Here is a 19,718-nt window from a genome sequence, read left to right on the forward strand (position 1 = left end):
CATGGCAACCCACTCCAGTATTCTTGCCTGGAGAATCCCCAGGGACAGAGGATCCTGATGGACTGCAGCCCATGGAGTCTCACACAACTTAGCAATTACGCACAGCACAGCACAGGACATAGTTCAACCCACAGTACCTCCACCCTTTCACCTTTTTTTTTTTTTAAAAAAATTTAGCCCCTCTCCCACTTCACATTGTTTCTCAACTCCAGCATACTGTCTCTCTCCTAAATTCTTAAAATATTTCTTTTGTGTACAGGTTTTTCCCATCATTTGAAAATTGTTCAAATCTTTCTTATGGTAAACAACAACAGCCCCCCTTGAACACAGAGATGCTCTTCTCCAGCTACTGGAGTCTCTTCACCCTTTCCTATTCAAATTTCTTCTCTAATTTCGAGTCCCACCACTACTCAAGCCATCGAACTCTTCCTTAAGTTACCAAGGCAGGAAAAAACCTCTCACCGACACAAACACTGACTAACACTCAGCCCACGTGCCTTAGTCCTTTTTCACTTTCCATCTGACAGTCTTTTATACCACTGAAACTCTTCTTGTTTTGGAGTGCTTGTTTCCCTTGCTTTCCATGACCGCTTCCTATTCCAGGCTTCCTTTAACTCTCAGGCCCTCTGTCTCACTTTCCTTTGCAAGCTTCTTCTTCTGAACCATCCCTGTGATGTTGGTGCTCCTTTCTTAGATCCTTCTCACCCTCCACACTACACAGTTGCCCCACTTTCACTACACTTCTTTCCATAGCTTCAACTACTGTGTTTATGCCAGAGATCCTCCCACTTTGATTTCTGGCCTTGACCTTTCTTTAGAGCCGTAAACTCATATGTCTAACTGGCTCAGTCTCTGTGTGTCCCAATCTGAACTCTTTGTCTCTTACTCCAAGCCTGTTCTTTTCTTTTATCCCCCAGTTTGTGATTCTGCCATGCGTTCCTCTGCCAACAAATTATGAAGTCTGGGAGATTTCAGCTCTTACAATCTTGAGTCTTTCCACTTCTCTTTATTCCCACGACAAATACTGGTATTTCAACTCAACATTATCTGTCACCTATGAATACTCAAAGGGCTTCCCTGTTGGCTCAGTGGTAAAGAATCCACCTGCTAATGCAGGAGACATGGGTTCAGTCCCTGGGTTGGGAAGATCCCCTGGAGGAGGAAATAGCAAGCCACTCCAGTATTCTTGCCTGGAAATCTTACGGACAGAGGAGCCTGACAATCTACAGTCCATAGGGCCGCAAAGTTAGCAGTTGATAAGTTAGCCATCAAACAACAGCAAAGAATACTCAAGCCTCTTCTTGCTTCTTCCTGCCCTTTAATCTGTCTGTTCCCTGCACTGCCTCTAGAGGGAGCTTCTTACAATGTAAATCTGATCGTGTAGGAAGATGACGACTCTGATGGCTTCCTCTGCCTTATGACTCCATCCTACTGCTTACAAGATCCTTTACCACATTGCCTCTGCTAATTAGTCCAGGCTTCTCTTTACTCCTCATTTCCTTGCACTTTATTTTCCAGCCCTACTAAAATCAATTCAGTTCCTTTAATAAAGCACAAGCGTTCTTTACTGAGCCAATCTATATATAATAAAAAATGAATAAATACCATTTTCTCAACTGATTGATAAATATATTGCATTTTATTTTCATAAGGAGAAAATTTGTTTATATTTACTTGTGATATCATATATATGATAAAGTAAGACTAATGCATATTTCCTTTAAAGATGTGTATTCCTTGGAAGGTACCTACATTCAGAGTTCTAGGAATTAAAGTTCAGATAGCCAAACAACACTCAAATAAAGTAGTTTGAATAAATCATGCTGACTTTTTAAAAAAGAATTTTATTGAAATATAGTTGATTTACCATGCTGTGCTAATTTCTGCTGTACAACAAAGTGACTCAGTTGTTATGCATATGCTTTTTCGTATTCTTTTCCATTCTGATTTATCTTAAGATATTGAATTTAGTTCCCTGTGCTATACAGTAGGACCCTGTGTTTACCCATCCTATATATTTGCATCTTCTGGTTTGCACCAAACAAATCCTTTCTTTCCCTACACCCTCCCTCCTTAGCAACCACAAATCTGTTCTCTTTGTGAGTCTGTTTCTGTTTTATAGATATGTTCATTTGTGTTATGTTTTAGATTCCACATATGAGTGGTGTCATATGGTATTTGTCTTTCTCTTTCAGACTTACTTCACATAGTATGATAATCTCCAGGTCCATGCATGTTGCTGCAAAATGGGACGTATATAGATAAATTCAACTTTAGAGGAATCCCAGTCCATATCTCTTTCAATGGGATGTGCATAGTACCCTCGGGGGGACTTTCTAGGGATACATGCCTTTGACAGCTTTAAGAAGATCAGTTTGTAGCTGTTCAGCTTCCATGTGTTGTTCGTTCAAGCTGATCTGTCTGAGACCCACTGCTGCAGTCAGGTTTTCTCTTTTCATTCCTTCCTTTTCACAATTGACTCTCCTACTTTACAAGAGAAATGTGCACCTTCGAATCTTATGAGACATTTCCCAGGGTATAAAAAACTCAGGATGTTTGAAATGTAGAGCTCCTGAATGAGAGTCCCTGGATTTGGCTTTTAAAAAGAGAAAGAAAAAATTTAAAAATTGTAGAGAGCAATGCCCAATTTTGTTCAGATCACAAACTCATGAAAAGGCTCTGTACCCACCTGCCTCTGTCTGTACATGTTAGAATTAGGTTTCAGAAGTAGAAGTATTTATAAGGAGCATCTGTGGCATTTTTATTTAAGTCCAAAAATGAAATTGGACTTTTTTTGGGCTATTTTTTAAAATTTTTATTTATTTTAAAATTAATTTATTTAGTTTAATTGGAGGCAAATTACCTTACAGTATTGTAGTGGTTTTTGCCAAACATCAACATGAATCAGCCATGGGCACACATGTGTTCCCCATCCAGAACCCTACTCCCACCTCCCTCCCCATCCCATCCTGCAGGGTTATACCAGTGCACCAGCCCTGAGCACCCTGTCTCATGCATCGAATCTGCATCGGTGATCTGCTTCACATATGATAATATACACGGTTCAACACTACCCTCTCAAATCATCCCACCCTCTCCCTCTCCCACAGAGTCCAAAAGACCGTTCTTTACATCTGTGTCTCTTTTGCTGTCTTGCATATAGAGTCATCATTACCATCTTTCTAAATTCCATATATGTGCGTTAGTATACTGTATTGATGTTTTTCTTTCTGACTTACTTCACTCTGTATAATAGGCACCAGTTTAATCCACCTCATTAGAACTAATTTAAATGCATTCTTTTTAATTGCTGAGTAATATTTTGCATGTTTCATCATGTATATGTACCACAGCTTTCTTATCCGGTGACCAGGAGGAGAAGAGGGGGAATCAAAAGCGAAGAGAGCAATCTAGCCAGTAATCAGTTCCCTATGTGATCTCCACAGCCTGGAACACCCAGAAAGGTTCGCAGAGTTACAAACAGACGAGAAGAGGGAGGAAGAAGACAGAGGTGACCAGGAGGAGAAGATGGGAAGTCAAAAGGAGAGAGACAGATCTAGCCAGTAGTCAGTTTCCTAAGTGTTCTTCGTAGCCCAGAATACCCAAAGAGATTCACAGAGTTGGGTAAAGAAGAGAATCTGGAGGGAGGAGATAGAGGTGACCTGGGGGAGAAAAAGGAGAGTCAAAGGGGTTGAGGGCAATCAAGCCAGCAATCACACTCCTAAATAAAAATGGGTCCTGAAGATTGGATTCTTAGAGGTACAAAATTGACAACAAATACCAAAAAGCAAAGATTAAAAATCTAGAGTAGAGGTTAGACTCTCAAAAATACAATAGTAAAAAAAACCAAAATCACAAAAATTATAAAAAATATATATATGAGATTTGCTTTAAAAATAGGGTCATTTTGGCAAGGTAATAGTAGGTTATAAAAATGAAAATTAAAGGAGTAATAAAGGACTTAAATTTTTTTTAAATTTAAAAATTGATAATAGTAAAATATATCTAGGAATTTTTCTGGAGCCATTGTGGGCAGTGTGGGGTCAGTTCAGTTTCAGATAGTTCCTTGTTCCAGCTTATACTTCTCAAGGACTATAGGCCCCTTCCAATGTAGTTGGTGCTAACTACAGGGTTTTTATCTATTGTATCTGTCACTTCCCAATCGGTTCCCTCTGTTTATTTAGGCTTCTTCTGTTTGCAAGTCTCTTTAGTGTCTAATTTCGGCCCTGAAACAAGGGGGCAGAGGTGGTCATTTATTTAGGCTCACTTGTTCAGTTGTGCTGTGGGGAGGGAGGAACTCTGCAAACAAACATCACTGGCTTGTGTGGGGAGTACTCGCAATGTCTGGGCCACACTGCGTTTGCCCCTGCTCACAGCCTGTGTGCTTTCCCGGTCTATACTGCTCAGGCTCCATGTTGCTCTGCAGGGGAACTGTCTAAAGTGGGCCCTGGGTTGCGAGCACTTCCCAGGTCTAAACTGCTCAGGTTCAGGTTCTCGGGTAGTCCACAGACTTGGCTGGGCCTGCATTTTGTGCCCTTCCCAGGTCTGAGCAGCTCAGGCAACCAGGTGCTTGGCGAGCACACTCCCCAGATGGGGCGGTGCATCTTTCCACCTCCCTGGTCCCAGCCGTTCGGTTTCCTGGGTGCTCAGCAGGAGCGCCATCTCAGGTGTGCCCTGTATCTCCTCTGGGGAGCTGATCTCTGACTGCGACCCTCCTCGTGGATGTCAACCGTCCAGGATCCCGGGAAGACTTGGCTAGCAACTGGGGGCCTGCTCACAGTTTGGTGGAGGATGCTGTCTCTGGAGCCAAGATGCTCCTCTCTCTCGGCTCTGGCTGTCGCCTGCCTGCCTCTCTGCCTCTGGTGGGGGATGGGCCGGTCTGCAGCCGGCTAGCTCTCCTCTGGTATTCACTCAGTCCTTTGTTCTGTGAGCGGCCTGGCAGTGCCTTAGGTTAGAGCTTTTTGCGGGAAAGTTCTCTCTTTTTCTCTGTTTCTTCTTCTTCTTCTTTTTTTTTTTTTCTCTTTGGCTATCCCACAATTTGAGTTGTTATCTCACATTAGCTCCCTCAGATTGTCCTCAGGACATTCAGGCCCCGTCCTTACCCTAAGCAATGCAGCCCGCACCTCCCTGTTCAGCCCCTGCTTGCTGGTGGCAGACGCGAGAGTCTGGGCTACTTCTCCGCTGGGAGTTGCAGTTAGGGAATAATATGTGGGTTTTATTTATTTATTTTTTCCTCCTGATTATGTTGCCCTCTGAGATTCCAAAACTCCCCACAGACCTGCCGGTGAGAGGGTTTCCTGGTGTTTGGGAACTTCTCCTTTTTCACAACTCCCTCCCCAGGATGGATCTCCATCCCTAACTCTTTTGTCTCTCTTTTTATCTTCTATATTTTGTCCTACCTCCTTTTGAAGACAATGGGTTGCCCTTCTGAGAGCCTGGTGTCCTCTGCCAGCCTTCAGGAGTTGTTTTGTGGAATTTGCTCAGTGTTCAAATGATCTTTCGATGAATTTGTTGGGAAGAAAATGGTCTCCTCATCCTATTCCTCCTCCATCTTAGGGCCCCCTCCAAAATTGGACTTTTAATGGCAAAAAGAAAGTCTGACTTGACTAGTTGGTTTGACTGTTGGGACCGACTTTGCTGAAGAGATTTTGTTAATTACAGATAGGTTTTGTTAATTGAATGGGCTAAATCTGCAACTCCACATGTATTTTAAAATATTTAAATCTTACACATAATATGTAAGATATGAGAAATTCTGTCTTTGTAACTATTACATTTGAGATTAAAATTTAGATTCAATTTACGATTTGAGGAGATATATAATTTTTTTTGAAATTGTGGTGTCAAGTAAGTTGACTAAGAATATTTTTTAGGTATATTGGAAAGTAAAGCTTCAAGTTTAATATCCTATAATAATTTTTTTTTCAGAGCCCCTGTTTGAGTTTCTTGAGCCATACAGCAAATCCCCGTTGGCTATCTACTTTACACATGGTAATGTAAGTTTCCATGTTACTCTTTCCATACATCTCACCCTCTCCTCCCCTCTCCCCATGTCCATAAGTCTATTCTCTATGTTTGTTTCCGCATTGCTGCCCTGTAAATAAATTCTCCAGTACTATTTTTCTAGATTCCGTATATGTGCATCAGAATATGATATTTTTCTTTCTCTTTCTGCCTTACTTCTTCTGTATAATAGGTTCTAGGTTCATCCACCTCATTAGGACTGACTCAAATGTATTCATTTTTATGGCTGAATAATATGTATGTGTCTATGTACCACAACTTCTTTAGCTATTCATCTGTTGATGGACATCTAGGTTGCTTCCCTGTTCTAGCTATTGTAAATAGTGCTTCTATGAACAATGGAATACTTGTGTCTTTTTCAATTTTGGTTTCCTCAGGATATATGCCTAGGAGTGGGATTGCTGTGTCATATGGTGGTTTTATTCCTAGTTTCTTAAGGTATCTCCATACCATCTTCCAAAGTGGCTGTATCAATTTACATTCCCACCAACAGTGCAAAAGCATTCCCTTTTCTTCACCCCCTCTCCAGCATTTATTGTTTGTAGACTTTTTGATGATGGCCATTCTGACCAGTGTGAGGTGATATCTCATTGTAGTTTTGATTTGCATTTCTCTTATAACGAGAGATGTTGAGCATCTTTTCATGTGTTTGTTAGCCATCTGTATGTCTTCTTTGGAGAAATGTCTGTTTAGGTCTTTTTCCCACTCTTTGATTGTGTTGTTTTTCTGAGTTGTATGAGCTGCTTGTATATTTTGGAAATTAATCCTTTGTCAGTTGTTTCATTTGCTATTCTCCCATTCTGAGGGTTGTCTTTTCACCTTGCTTATAGCGTTTATGGACATCCCTGGTGGTCCAGTGGCTAAGAATCTGCCTTGCAATGCAGGAGACGAGGGTTCAATCCCTACTCAGGGAAGTAAGAGCCCACATGCCATGGAGCAACTAAGCCTGTGTGCAGCAACTACTGAGCTGGCACGCCACAAAGAATCCGTCCTCCACAAGATATAAAAATCTGAATGCAGAGTTCCAAAGAATAGCAAGGAGAGATAAGAAAGCCTTCCTCAGTGATCAATGCAAAGAAATAGAGGAAAACAACAGAATGGGAAAGACTAGAGATCTCTTCAAGAAAATCAGAGATATCAAGGGAACATTTCATGCAAAGATGGGCTTGATAAAGGACAGAAATGGTATGGACCTAACAGAAGCAGAAGATATTAAGAAGAGGTGGCAAGAATACACAGAACTGCACAAAAAAGATATTCACAACCCAGATAATCACGATGGTGTGATCACTCACCTAGAGCCAGACATCTTGGAATGTGAAGTCAAGTGGGCCTTAGAAAGCATCACTATGAATAAAGCTAGTGGGGGTGATTGGAATTCCAGCTGAGCTGTTTCAAATCCTGAAAGATGATGCTTTGAAAGTGCTGCACTCAATATGCCAGCAAATTTGGAAAACTCAGCAGTGGCCACAGGACTGGAAAAGTCAGTTTTCATTCCAATTCCAAAGAAAGGCAATGCCAAAGAATGCTCAAACTACCGCACAATTGCACTCATCTCATATGTTAGTAAAGTAATGCTCAAAGTTCTCCAAGCCAGGCTTCAGCAATATGTGAACTGTGAACTCCCTGATGGTCAAGCTGGTTTTAGAAAAGGCAGAGGAACCAGAGATCAAATTACCAACATCTGCTGGATCATGGAAAAACAAGAGAGTTCCAGAAAAACATCTATTTCTGCTTTATTGACTATGCCAAAGCCTTTGACTATATGGATCACAATAAACTGGAAAATTCTGAGAGAGATGGGAATACCAGACCACCTGACCTGCCTCTTGAGAAACTTATATGCAGGTCAGGAAGCAACAGTTAGAACTGGACATGGAACAACAGACTAGTTTCAAATAGGAAAAGTAGTACGTCAAGGCTGTATATTGTCACCCTGCTTATTTATCTGATATGCAGAGTACATCATGAGAAACACTGGGCTGGAAGAAGCACAAGCTGGAATCAAGATTGTCAGGAATAATATCAATAACCTCAGATATGCAGATAACACCACCCTTATGGCAGAAAGTGAAGAGGAACTAAAAAGCCTCTGGATGAAAGTGAAAGAGGAAAGTGAAAAAGTTGGCTTAAAGCTCAACATTCAGAAAATGAAGATCATGGCATCTGGTCCCATCACTTCATGGGAAATAGATGGGGAAACAGTGGAAACAGTGTCAGACTTTATTTTTTTGGGCTCCAAAATCACTGCAGATGGTGACTGCAGCCATGAAATTAAAAGATGCTTACTCCTTAGAAGGAAAGTTATGACCGAGCTCGATGGCATATTCAAAAGCAGAGACATTAGTTTGCCAACAAAGGTCCGTCTAGTCAAAGCTATGGTTTTTCCAGTGGTTATGTACGGATGTGAGAGTTGGACTGTGAAGAAAGCTGAGTGCTGAAGAATTGATGCTTTTGAACTGTGGTGTTGGAGAAGACTCTTGAGAGTCCCTTGGACTGCAAGGAGATCCAACCAGTCCATTCTGAAGGAGATCAGCCCTGGGTGTTCTTTAGAAGGAATGATGCTAAAGCTGAAGCTCCAGTACTTTGGCCACCTCATGTGAAGAGTTGACTCATTGGAAAAGACTCTGATGCTAGGAGGGATTGGGGGCAAGAGGAGAAGGGGACGAGAGAGGATGAGATGGCTGGATGGCATCACCGACTCGATGGATGTGAGTTTGGGTGAAATCTGGGAGTTGGTGATGGACAGGGAGGCCTGGAGTGCTGCAATTCATGAGCTCACAAAGAGTGAGACACGACTGAGTGACTGAACTGAACTGATAGCGTTCTTTGCTGTGCAAAAGCTTTTAAGTTTAATCAGGTCCCACTTGTTTACTTTTGTTTTTATTTCCATTACTCCAGGAGGTGGGTCATAAAGGATCTTGTTTTGATTCATGTCATTGAGTGTTCAGCCTGTTTTCTTCTAAGAATTTTATAGTTTCTGGTCTTATATTTAGGTCTTTAATCCATTTTGAGTTCATCTTTGTGTATGGTGTTAGAAAGTGCTGTCCAGTTTTCCCAACACCATTTACTGAAGAGGCTGTCTTTGCCCCATTGTATATTCTTGCCTCTTTTGTCAAAAATAAGGTATCCACGTGTGCATGGGTTTGTTTCTGGGCTTTTTTTGTTTATTTCTGGGCTTTCTCAAGACAAGCCAAAATAGTCTTGAGGAAGAAGAATGGAGCTGGAAAAATCAACCTTCCTAACTTCAGATTATACTACAAAGCTACAGTCATCAAAACAATATGGTTCTGGCACAAAAACAGAAATATAGACCAATGGAATAAGCTAGAAATCCCAGAAATATCCTATAATAATTTTATTTTATTTTTATTTTTTATTTTTTATTTATTTTTTTAAATTTTTTTAAATTTTATTTTTTAAATTTTAAAATCTTTAATTCTTACATGCGTTCCCAAACATGAACCCCCCTCCCACCTCCCTCCCCATAACATCTCTCTGGGTCATCCCCATGCACCAGCTCCAAGCATGCTGTATCCTGCATCAGACATAGACTGGCGATTCAATTCTTACATGATAGTATACATGTTAGAATGTCATTCTCCCAAATCATCCCACCCTCTCCCTCCCTCTGAGTCCAAAAGTCCATTATACACATCTGTGTCTCTTTCCCTGTCTTGCATACAGGGTCGTCATTGCCATCTTCCTAAATTCCATATATATGTGTTAGTATACTGTATTCGTGTTTTTCTTTCTGGCTTACTTCACTCTGTATAATCGGCTCCAGATTCATCCATCTCATCAGAACTGATTCAAATGAATTCTTTTTTACGGCTGAGTAATACTCCATTGTGTATATGTACCACAGCTTTCTTATCCATTCATCTGCTGATGGACATCTAGGTTGTTTCCATGTCCTAGCTATTATAAACAGTGCTGCGATGAACATTGGGGTACATGTGTCTCTTTCAATTCTGGTTTCCTCGGTGTGTATGCCCAGAAGTGGGATTGCTGGGTCATAAGGTAGTTCTATTTGCAATTTTTTAAGGAATCTCCACACTGTTCTCCATAGTGGCTGTACTAGTTTGCATTCCCACCAACAGTGTAGGAGGGTTCCCTTTTCTCCACACCCTCTCCAGCATTTATTGCTTGCAGATTTTTGGATCACAGCCATTCTGACTGGTGTGAAGTGGTACCTCATTGTGGTTTTGATTTGCATTTCTCTAATAATGAGTGATGTTGAGCATCTTTTCATGTGTTTGTTAGCCATCCGTATGTCTTCTTTGGAGAAATGTCTATTTAGTTCTTTGGCCCATTTTTTTGATTGGGCCGTTTATTTTTCTGGAATTGAGCTGCAGAAGTTGTTTGTATATTTTTGAGATTAGTTGTTTGTCAGTTGCTTCATTTGCTATTATTTTCTCCCATTCAGAAGGCTATCTTTTCACCTTGCTTATATTTTCCTTTGTTGTGCAGAAGCTTTTAATTTTAATTAGATCCCATTTGTTTATTTTTGCTTTTATTTCCAGAATTCTGGGAGGTGGATCATAGAGGATCCTGCTGTGATTTATGTCTGAGAGTGTTTTGCCTATGTTCTCCTCTAGGAGTTTTATAGTTTCTGGTCTTACATTTAGATCTTTAATCCATTTTGAGTTTATTTTTGTGTGCGGTGTTAGAAAGTGATCTAGTTTCATTCTTTTACAAGTGGTTGACCAGTTTTCCCAGCACCACTTGTTAAAGAGATTGTCTTTACTCCATTGTATATTCTTGCCTCCTTTGTCAAAGATAAGGTGTCCATATGTGTGTGGATTTATCTCTGGGCTTTCTATTTTGTTCCATTGATCTATATGTCTGTCTTTGTGCCAGTACCATACTGTCTTGATGACTGTGGCTTTGTAGTAGAGCCTGAAGTCAGGCAAGTTGATTCCTCCAGTTCCATTCTTCTTTCTCAAGATTGCTTTGGCTATTCGAGGTTTTTTGTATTTCAAAAATATGGAACGCTTCACGAATTTGCGTGTCATCCTTGCGCAGGGCCCATGCTAATCTTCTCTGTATCGTTCCAATTTTAGTATATGTGCTGCCGAAGCGAGCACTATAATAATTTTAAAACAACAAAATTATGCTTTTTTTTTTTTTTTTTTTGCTGTGTAGTGAGTGGGATCTTAGTTCCCAGACCAGGGATCGAACCCACATCCCCTGCATTTGCAGTGCAGAGTCTTAACCACTGGACCATCAGGGAAGTCCCCCAAATTATGCTTTGAATAACAGGGCTTGAGTATTTTCAGAGACCATAAAGAAGACCCCTTCAACTCAACAAAGAGAAAACTAGGGTGCAGAAAATTCCAGGACTAGCCCACACCCATACTCTATTTCTCCTAATTTGTAAGAGTACGGCCTATTACATTCCTTATAAAAGGTGGAGAAATAGCATTAGCATTTCACACATGATGATACAAGAGAGCATGAATATACTATAAAATGCGTAAAGCACACCTGCATAAAACTCTACTCTGTTGTAAGTTTAGCCTAATGATGATAAAATAGGTATAGTAAACATTAGCTATTGAATTTAATTAACAGTATTTTTTCTTACCTTCTTAACATTTAGAAGGACTTTCAAAAGTTCTTTTTTATAGAGCAGTTCTTTTAAACTGCCATCTAGGGAGCTACGGATTGATTTTTCTTTTTCTTTAGATGATTTTCCCTTTGGCAAATAAAGTCATTCCAAACTGTTACAATTATCTTAGTTTATCAACTAGCCATCAAAATACACTGTAGAAAAAGGAAACTTAGTCTCAGGAAATAGGAGTCCTGGACCCTAGTCTCAGATCTGTCACTAGTTTGTTGTGTCACCTTAGGCATCAGTGAATGTATGCATGTGTATGTGTGTGGTGAGGGGAGGGGGTGTGATTAGATGTCAGGGTGTTGAATAGGTTTCAATCTGAGGACCAATTCTAATTGATGACAATTTCCTAGAGTTTTGGGTAGAGTAGGATTCTAGTGTTACTTTTGGCATTGGTGGGAAAGGTTGTTATGATGGGTTTAAAGTATCTCTTATGGCATTGGTGAGGGATGTTACGTATCAATCAACCAAAATGATAAAAAGAATTATGTTTCAGGATTTTGTTTTCTAGCTCTTGGGGTGTGTATATGTGTGTTTTCTTCCTCTAAACAGAACTTCATTAAACACAATCAAATGTTGAGAACAGTTATATTTCTTTAATTAGTGTTGGAGGGGTGTCTATTAATAGTTTTCTAAAACAAGTGGCAAGATCACCTCACCATTACCCTAGATTTACAGCTTACAGGAGATCTACTGATGAGAATTAGAAATGCATTTAAAGGCATTTGAAGGAAGGCCAATGAGGTTGTCATTTGGGAGACAATTCACTTACAAATGGAGCCTCTTAGGAAAAAACATCTTGATTGAGCCACCATTTCTATTGTTTGTCCCATTCTATAGGAATAAGATTCTCTTGATGACAGGCTCATTACTATTACATTCACATACATCTCACACATAATATATCCAGTTTATGCTGCATAATAGATATTTTGTGAATCACTTACCCCATGGTATGCAATTCTGGTACCAAAGTATCTGGGAAGTGAGCTTAGTACTGATCAGAAGATGAGCGTGAAATTATGGTACTAGAAGCAGAGTGTGTTGAAGAAGCATTAAAAAGGCTCAAATGGTATACTGAACTCTTGTCTTAAAGGGAAATGTGTTGTAAATAAATAGGGGACTTGTTTTCCCTTTTCTCTTAGAATACTGTGTAGCCCATCTATGACTGTTTCAATTAAATAATATTTTCCTGAGTCATAAATTTGATGTTTGTGGAACATGAGAAAGATAACATCAGGGCTGAAAAGGTTGGTGAAACCCTGATTCATTGGGAGACTGTACTGTAGCTAGTGGGTGGGTGGGTGCTGCATGACACAGAATTCCAAGAATTTCATCATGAAGAGGAGATAAGAAAGACAGTCTTCAATTATGAACATTTCAAAATGGAAGCAATAGACTGGTATGCTAGTCTCTTTCCTTCTTTTCTCCTTTTTGTGGGATGTGAAAAATTATGGTAAATTTGAGGCTAAACTAGGAATGTGTAGTGTGTGGGGATTGTTATCTATGTAAACTCATCAAAGATGGGTCTTTGGGTCTGCAGTTGAGATGCTACATTGTATACTATGCTTTGCAGACTCTTAGAAGCCCAGGTTGAAAGGGGGAATCAAAATGATGGAGTAACATTAAGCTAGGATCCTAAAATCCATTGTGGCAAAGACTGCTGATTGCTCTTCACTAGCCATTCTCTCCGTTATTTTTAGTAATAGTATCCTCCTCCAGCCAGTTTTCAAGGAGCAGGTATTTCACAGCTAGAGAACACATGTGAATCAAGATATGGCAATGTAAATAAGTGTAAGCCAATGGGATGAGAGCAGATATATGAGTACTTTTGAAATTGTCTCCTTATATACCACCTGTTTGCTTGGAGTTGTCTCTTCTTCCTTGTCTGCTAGCTAGGAAATGGTGACAGTTGAAACAATTATGAAACCATGTGTCACCAATGTAGGGCCACCCTGCAATCTCTAGACTGCCTTTTGGGAAAGTAGTGAATTTCATTCTTATTAGAAGCCAGTGTTTGGGGGCTTTCTGTTATAGCAGCTAGCTAATACAGAAAATGGTACCCAGAAGTGAGCTTCAAGGTAAAAATAACTAGAATGATGCTCAGTTGTCTGGCAGTGGTTTGCAGACCAACAGAAAGTACAGGTTCTCATGCTACTGACTGTAGGCTGTTGAAAATTATTTGGTAAAATTTCATCTCTAGTAACTTGAAAGACAGATGACATGCTTACTGAATCTGTTGGTATAGGGTAACTACATGGAAAAACTCAAGTGTTTGATGTTTCCTGGTTTTTTCCTTCTGGTTTTTACAAAAGAGAGATGAAAGTAGACAAAATTTTCCCAGTTTGGAAGCAGAGCTGGGAAGAAACATAAATCTGCTTCTGCCTATGATGTGCAAGTTAAATTTGGGGATTTGCCAGGTTGGAAAAGTCAACTCTTCTGTAGCAAAGTTCTAAAGGTAAATCTGTATTTTAGAACTTTTCTCACAAATCTGGTAAGACACCACATGTACCCCAATGTTCATCGCAGCACTGTTTATAATAGCCAGGAAATGGAAAAAACCTAGATGTCCATCAGCAGATGAATGGATAAGAAAGCTGTGGTACATATACACAATGGAGTATTACTCAGCTGTTAAAAAGAATTCATTTGAATCAGTTCTGATGAGATGGATGAAACTGGAGCCGATCATACAGAGTGAAGTAAGTCAGAAAGAAAAACACCAGTACAGTATACTAACACATATATATGGAATTTAGAAAGATGGCAATGACGACCCTGTATGCAAGACAGCAAAAAAGAGACAGATGTGTATAATGGACTTTTGGACTCAGAGGGAGAGGGAGAGGGTGGGATGATTTGGGGGAATGGCATTCTAACATGTATACTATCATGTAAGAATTGAATCGCCAGTCTATGTCTGATGCAGGATACAGCATGCTAGGGGCTGGTGCATGGGGATGACCCAGAGAGATGTTATGGGGAGGGAGGTGGGAGGGGGGTTCATGTTTGGGAACGCATGTAAGAATTAAAGATTTTAAAATTAAAAAAATAAAATAAAATAAAATAAAAAAATAAAGAGATGGAAATACCAACCACCTTACCTGCCTCCTGAGAAAGCTGTATGCAAGTCAAGAAGCAACAGTTAAAACTGAACACGAAACAACAGACTGTTTCCAAATCGGGAAAGGAGTACATCAAGCCTGTTTATTGTCACCCTCCTTATTTATCTTATATGCAGAGTACATCATGCAAAATGCCAGGCTGGATGAAACACAAGATGGAATCAAGACAGCAGGGAGAAATATCAATGACCTTAGATACGTAGATCACACCACCCTTATGGCAGAAAGTGAAGAGGAACTAAAAAGTCTGTTGATGAAAGTGAAAGAGGAGAGTGAAAAAGCTGGCTTAAAACTCAACATTCAGAAAACTAAGATCATAGCATCTGGTCCCATCACTTCATAGCAAATAGATGGGGAAACAGTGGAAACAGTGTCAGACTTTATGTTTTTGGGCTCCAAAATCACTGCAGATGGTGACTGTAGCCATGAAATTAAAAGACGGTTGCTCCTTGGAAGAAAAGTTATGACCAACCTAGATAGCATATTTAAAAAGCAGAGACAATGCTTTGCTGACAAAGGTCTGTCTAGTCAAAACTGTGGTTTTTCCAGTAGTCATGTATAGATGTGAGAGTTGGAGTATAAAGAAAGATGAACGCCTAAGAATTGATGCTTTTGAACTGTAGTGTCAGAGAAGACTCCTGAGAGTCCCTTGGACTGCAAGGAGCTCCAACCAGTCCCTCCTAAGGGAAATCAGTCCTGAATATTCATTGGAAGGACTGATGCTGAAGCTGAAACTTAGATACTTTGGCCACCTGATGTGAAGAACTGACTCACTTGAAAAGACCCTGATGCTGGGAAAGATTGAAGGCAGGAGGATAAAGGGATGACAGAGGATGAGAGGATTGGATGTCATTACTGAGTCAATGGACATGAGTTTGGGTGGGCCCTTGGAGTTGTTGATGGCCAGGGAAGCCTGGTGTGCTGCTGTCCATGGGGTTGCGAAGAGTCAGATACGACTGAGCAACTGAATGGAACTGAACTTATAGATGTACTAATAAGTGGATTAATAGCATTTGTAATAAGAGTGGATCCTCAAAAGTTTGCACTCCAAGATGCTTTAGGATAGGCCACTAAGTATATGTGCGAGGGGAGAAGATACCATAAAATATCAAAATAAAGATATTTTTCTTGTTAAGGAGAAAATTTTCTAGTCTAAGAAACTGATATCCAAGAGCTTGGATTTATAATCATCATCAGTAAGGATGCTCTGTATTTTGGATATGGGGTAATACGATTTAAAATTACCATGATCTGTTTTTTAAAATAATTAATTATTTGATCATTTTAGCTGCACTAGGTCTTAGTTGCGGCATGCAGGATCTTTGATCTTTGTTATGGCATACGTACTCTTAGCTGCAGAATGTGGGATCTAGTTCCCTGACCACAGATTGAACCTGGGCCCCCTGCTTTGGGAGCACAGTCTCAGCCACTGGACCTCCAGAGAAGTCCTTAATCTGCTTTTTATATACAGAAATCTCCATGGTATCTGATCCACTGCCCACAGAGAACAGCCGCTGAATTGCACTTGGAATAATTGCATTGGTCATGTTAAACTGTCTGGCCCTACTTCTCTTTCTTTGTTGAGGACACATCAGCTGATGGAAGCTAAAGGGAGACTGACTGGGTTTAGTGTTAGGTTTGAACTTTTAGTGTTGGGTTTATAAACTCAGGTTCTAATCCAGAGTTAGCATCTCAGTCCAAACACTAAGTAATTATTATGCATTTGAATCACACAGAATGACTTTATGTACAAAAAAATCTAGTTAATCTGGGAAATCAAGCTTAATTGAAATGTATCCTTCATTTATAGCTCTGCCCTGACATCTTTCAAAATTTAAAGACAGAAAAAGTAAACATTTAAACACTCTGCTGTGGTGAGCAGCTTATTTGTTTTAATGCTCAGAAATTTAGAAAGGTCATTTAAACAGGGAGTAGAAGGGTCCCTTTCATTTTCTTTATTCTGTGTTGTTGCCATTCAAATGTTTTCAGTGCTCCTGTAAAATCAGAGAATAGGGACCTCTCTCCCCTACTCCAGTTTTTCTTTCTGCTTTGTAATTCTTGGTGAACTCTGCCTGTATCTGAGGCATGCTGATGGAGTTTTGTGTATTGCTATTTCAAGGGCAGAGTCAGTTAAACGTTCTGCAATTGAAAAAGCTTTTCCCTATGTTACATTGTTAGATATAATACAGCTACAAATAATGCTTTTACTTGAAGTTTCTGTTACTGTTTATTTGTAACACATAATGGTCTAAATAAAACTGCTAGGCTTATAGTTCTCCAGGCTGACATGATCAATAATTATATACAACAGTTTAAGCTTTCTTTCTGCCAAACTGTGTAAAGATGAGCCAGAAAGAAGGCCACAGATGCTGAACTTGATGTTTTCCTCTCTCTTGACAGCTTCAGTGTCAGGCTCTGCCAAGTGAGTTTATCTTATATCCATGTAACTATGGAGCACCTTTGGTGTAGAGAGCTTCCATAGTGAGTTTATCTCACATCCACATAACTATGGAAATTGATTTTGAGTTAGGGGAGTACAATGTTGGTACAATGGGAAATATGGTGCTATTTTGGCCACTGCTATACTTAGGGACATCCCAGGTAGTGCTAGTGGTGAAGAACTTGCCTGCCAATGCAGGAAACTTATGAGACCTGGGTTCAATCCCTATTTTGGGAAGATCCCCTGAGGAGAAAATGGCAACCCACTCTATTATTCTTGCCAGCAGTACCCTCATGGACACAGGAGCCTGGTGGGCTCCTGGTGGGCTATAGTCCATAGGGTCGCGAAGAGTTGGACACAACTGAAGCAACTTAGCTCAGTTCATACTTGGGTTGGGATTTCCCAGGTGGTGCCAGTGGTAAAGAACCTGCCTGCCAACACAGGCGACATAAGAACCACAAGTTCAAGTTCAATCCCTGGGTTGGGAAGATCCCCTGGAGGATGGCATGGCAACCCACTCTGGTATTCTTGCCTGGAGAATCCCATGGACTGAGGAACCTGCTGGGCTACAGTCCATGGGATTGCAGAGTCAGTTACCACTGAAGTGACTTAGCATACACACACACATACTTAGATTAATATTTACAATGATCCCAGAGATAATTACTTTTCTCAATTTCTGTGTTTTGGTTGGGTTAAGTGGAACTTGTATCACACCCTGCTGGTGATCTTTACAAGTCCCATTGGTTCCTAAAAGATTGGAACAGTATCTGGGTCGCAGTCTGGTCATGTGATCTAAGAATTTCACTCATGTTCTCTCTCCTGGTGTCTGGCTTATCATGTCCACACCATCATCTGCCCATCCTCATCTTTTGGAAGATTTTCCCTACCCAGGGATCGAACCTGCACTCCTGCACTGGAGGAGGATTCTTTAGCACTGAGCCACCTAGGAAGCCCCTTTTCTTCCTTAGAAATGGATTAAGAATGGAGAAGAGAAGGAAAAAGGAAGAAGAGGGAGGTTGTGTCTTAGCCACGACAACTTTCTATCTCAAGAAGACACATAATTTCTCCTTTATTCCTTTCCCATGTGGCTAAAACCTTCCCACACTGCAGCACAGTGGACACTGGCTAATGCTCCTCTACCCTCGAGAACTGGCCTGGTTTAGGTCACCAGTGAATCCTTGATCACCAAATCCAATGCACACTTTTCCAGGCCTTCACTGACTTGACTTTTCTGGACAGTGACATAGTTTGAAATTTCCTCCTTGATATTATGTTTCCTTTGGCTTCTGTGGCAAGTCTGGCCTTTTCCTCATCTTCCTGCCCCTTAAATATTTATGTTCCTGGTCCATGAGCATCCTTCCCAAAGCTGTACCATTAATTAGGAGGCAGGATATTGTAATGCCTAAAAGCTTGAATTCTGGAACTAGATTGCCTAGGCTTGAGTCCTGGCTGTTCTACTTGGATAAGTTGCTCTATTTGTTGATGCCTCAATTTTGTCATGGAAAAATGGGGATGTTACTAGTAGTTTCTCATAGTGTTGTTGTGAAAATTAGATTATTTAATATACATAATGTGCCAAGAATAGTGCCTAGAAAATGGCAAATGTTTTGGAAATCCTTATTATGAGAAAGAGAGAGAGGCAAAAAGACAGAGGGAGAGAGAGAGAGAGATAATTCTTTGCTTAAAGATATTTGAATGACTCTGGTCCTCTGCTGGAATATCTAAACAAGGTCTCTACATCCATGCTCAAGAGATACAGGGAACATAGCTCACATACATGTTTCTTTTTCCTTCAAAATTTTAGTTGAGTCTGGATACTTTTTAATAACTTCCTCATTTGAACATTTTGATCAAATAAACCCTGGTCACTGTAGATTGTAGATTGCAGATCAGTATCTTGTTTTCCCTCTTTGAATGTCAAACCAGCTTTCTATGCTCACCACATATTTGGAACTTCCAACTTACTATACTAAATCTAGCCTTAAAAGAGAGGACATAAAAATTATTAACATGCAGTCTCCACCTTTTTCTCAGCCCTAAAGCAATGCAGATGACAGGGAAGATGTTTATTCCAATGATCACAAGAGAAACCTTGGGAGCAGCAGACAAATGGTACTTCCCAGAGATTCAGATGCTGGAGGGTGTTAGTGATGGTGGTGGTGATGAAAGTGGTAGGGGTGGAGGGTGTGCTTCCAGATGCTTAGACTTCAACTTTGTGATGAGAGAGAGCTGTAGCATAGTTATGGGATTTCTCCAGCTAGAGTCGTTGATTCTCAGATGAACAAGAAATATTCTCCAAAGCGTTTAAAGCAAGGACTGTTGTGGTTTGTGAAGGAAGTGTTAGGAGGAGATAGGGTGGATAAAAAAGAGGGGTTTTAATGCAGTTTTACTTCAGTCTACTCATATCCCTAAAAACTTTCAGTAAATGCAAGTAAAGAACTCAAGATCTTTTTGAAATGACAGTAGGTTGTTGCTCTGTATTTCCTCATTGCCCTGCTAAGACCAT

This window comes from Capra hircus, chromosome 9, assembly GCF_001704415.2.
Source record: "Capra hircus breed San Clemente chromosome 9, ASM170441v1, whole genome shotgun sequence".
In the NCBI taxonomy this organism is placed as follows: Eukaryota; Metazoa; Chordata; class Mammalia; order Artiodactyla; family Bovidae; genus Capra; species Capra hircus.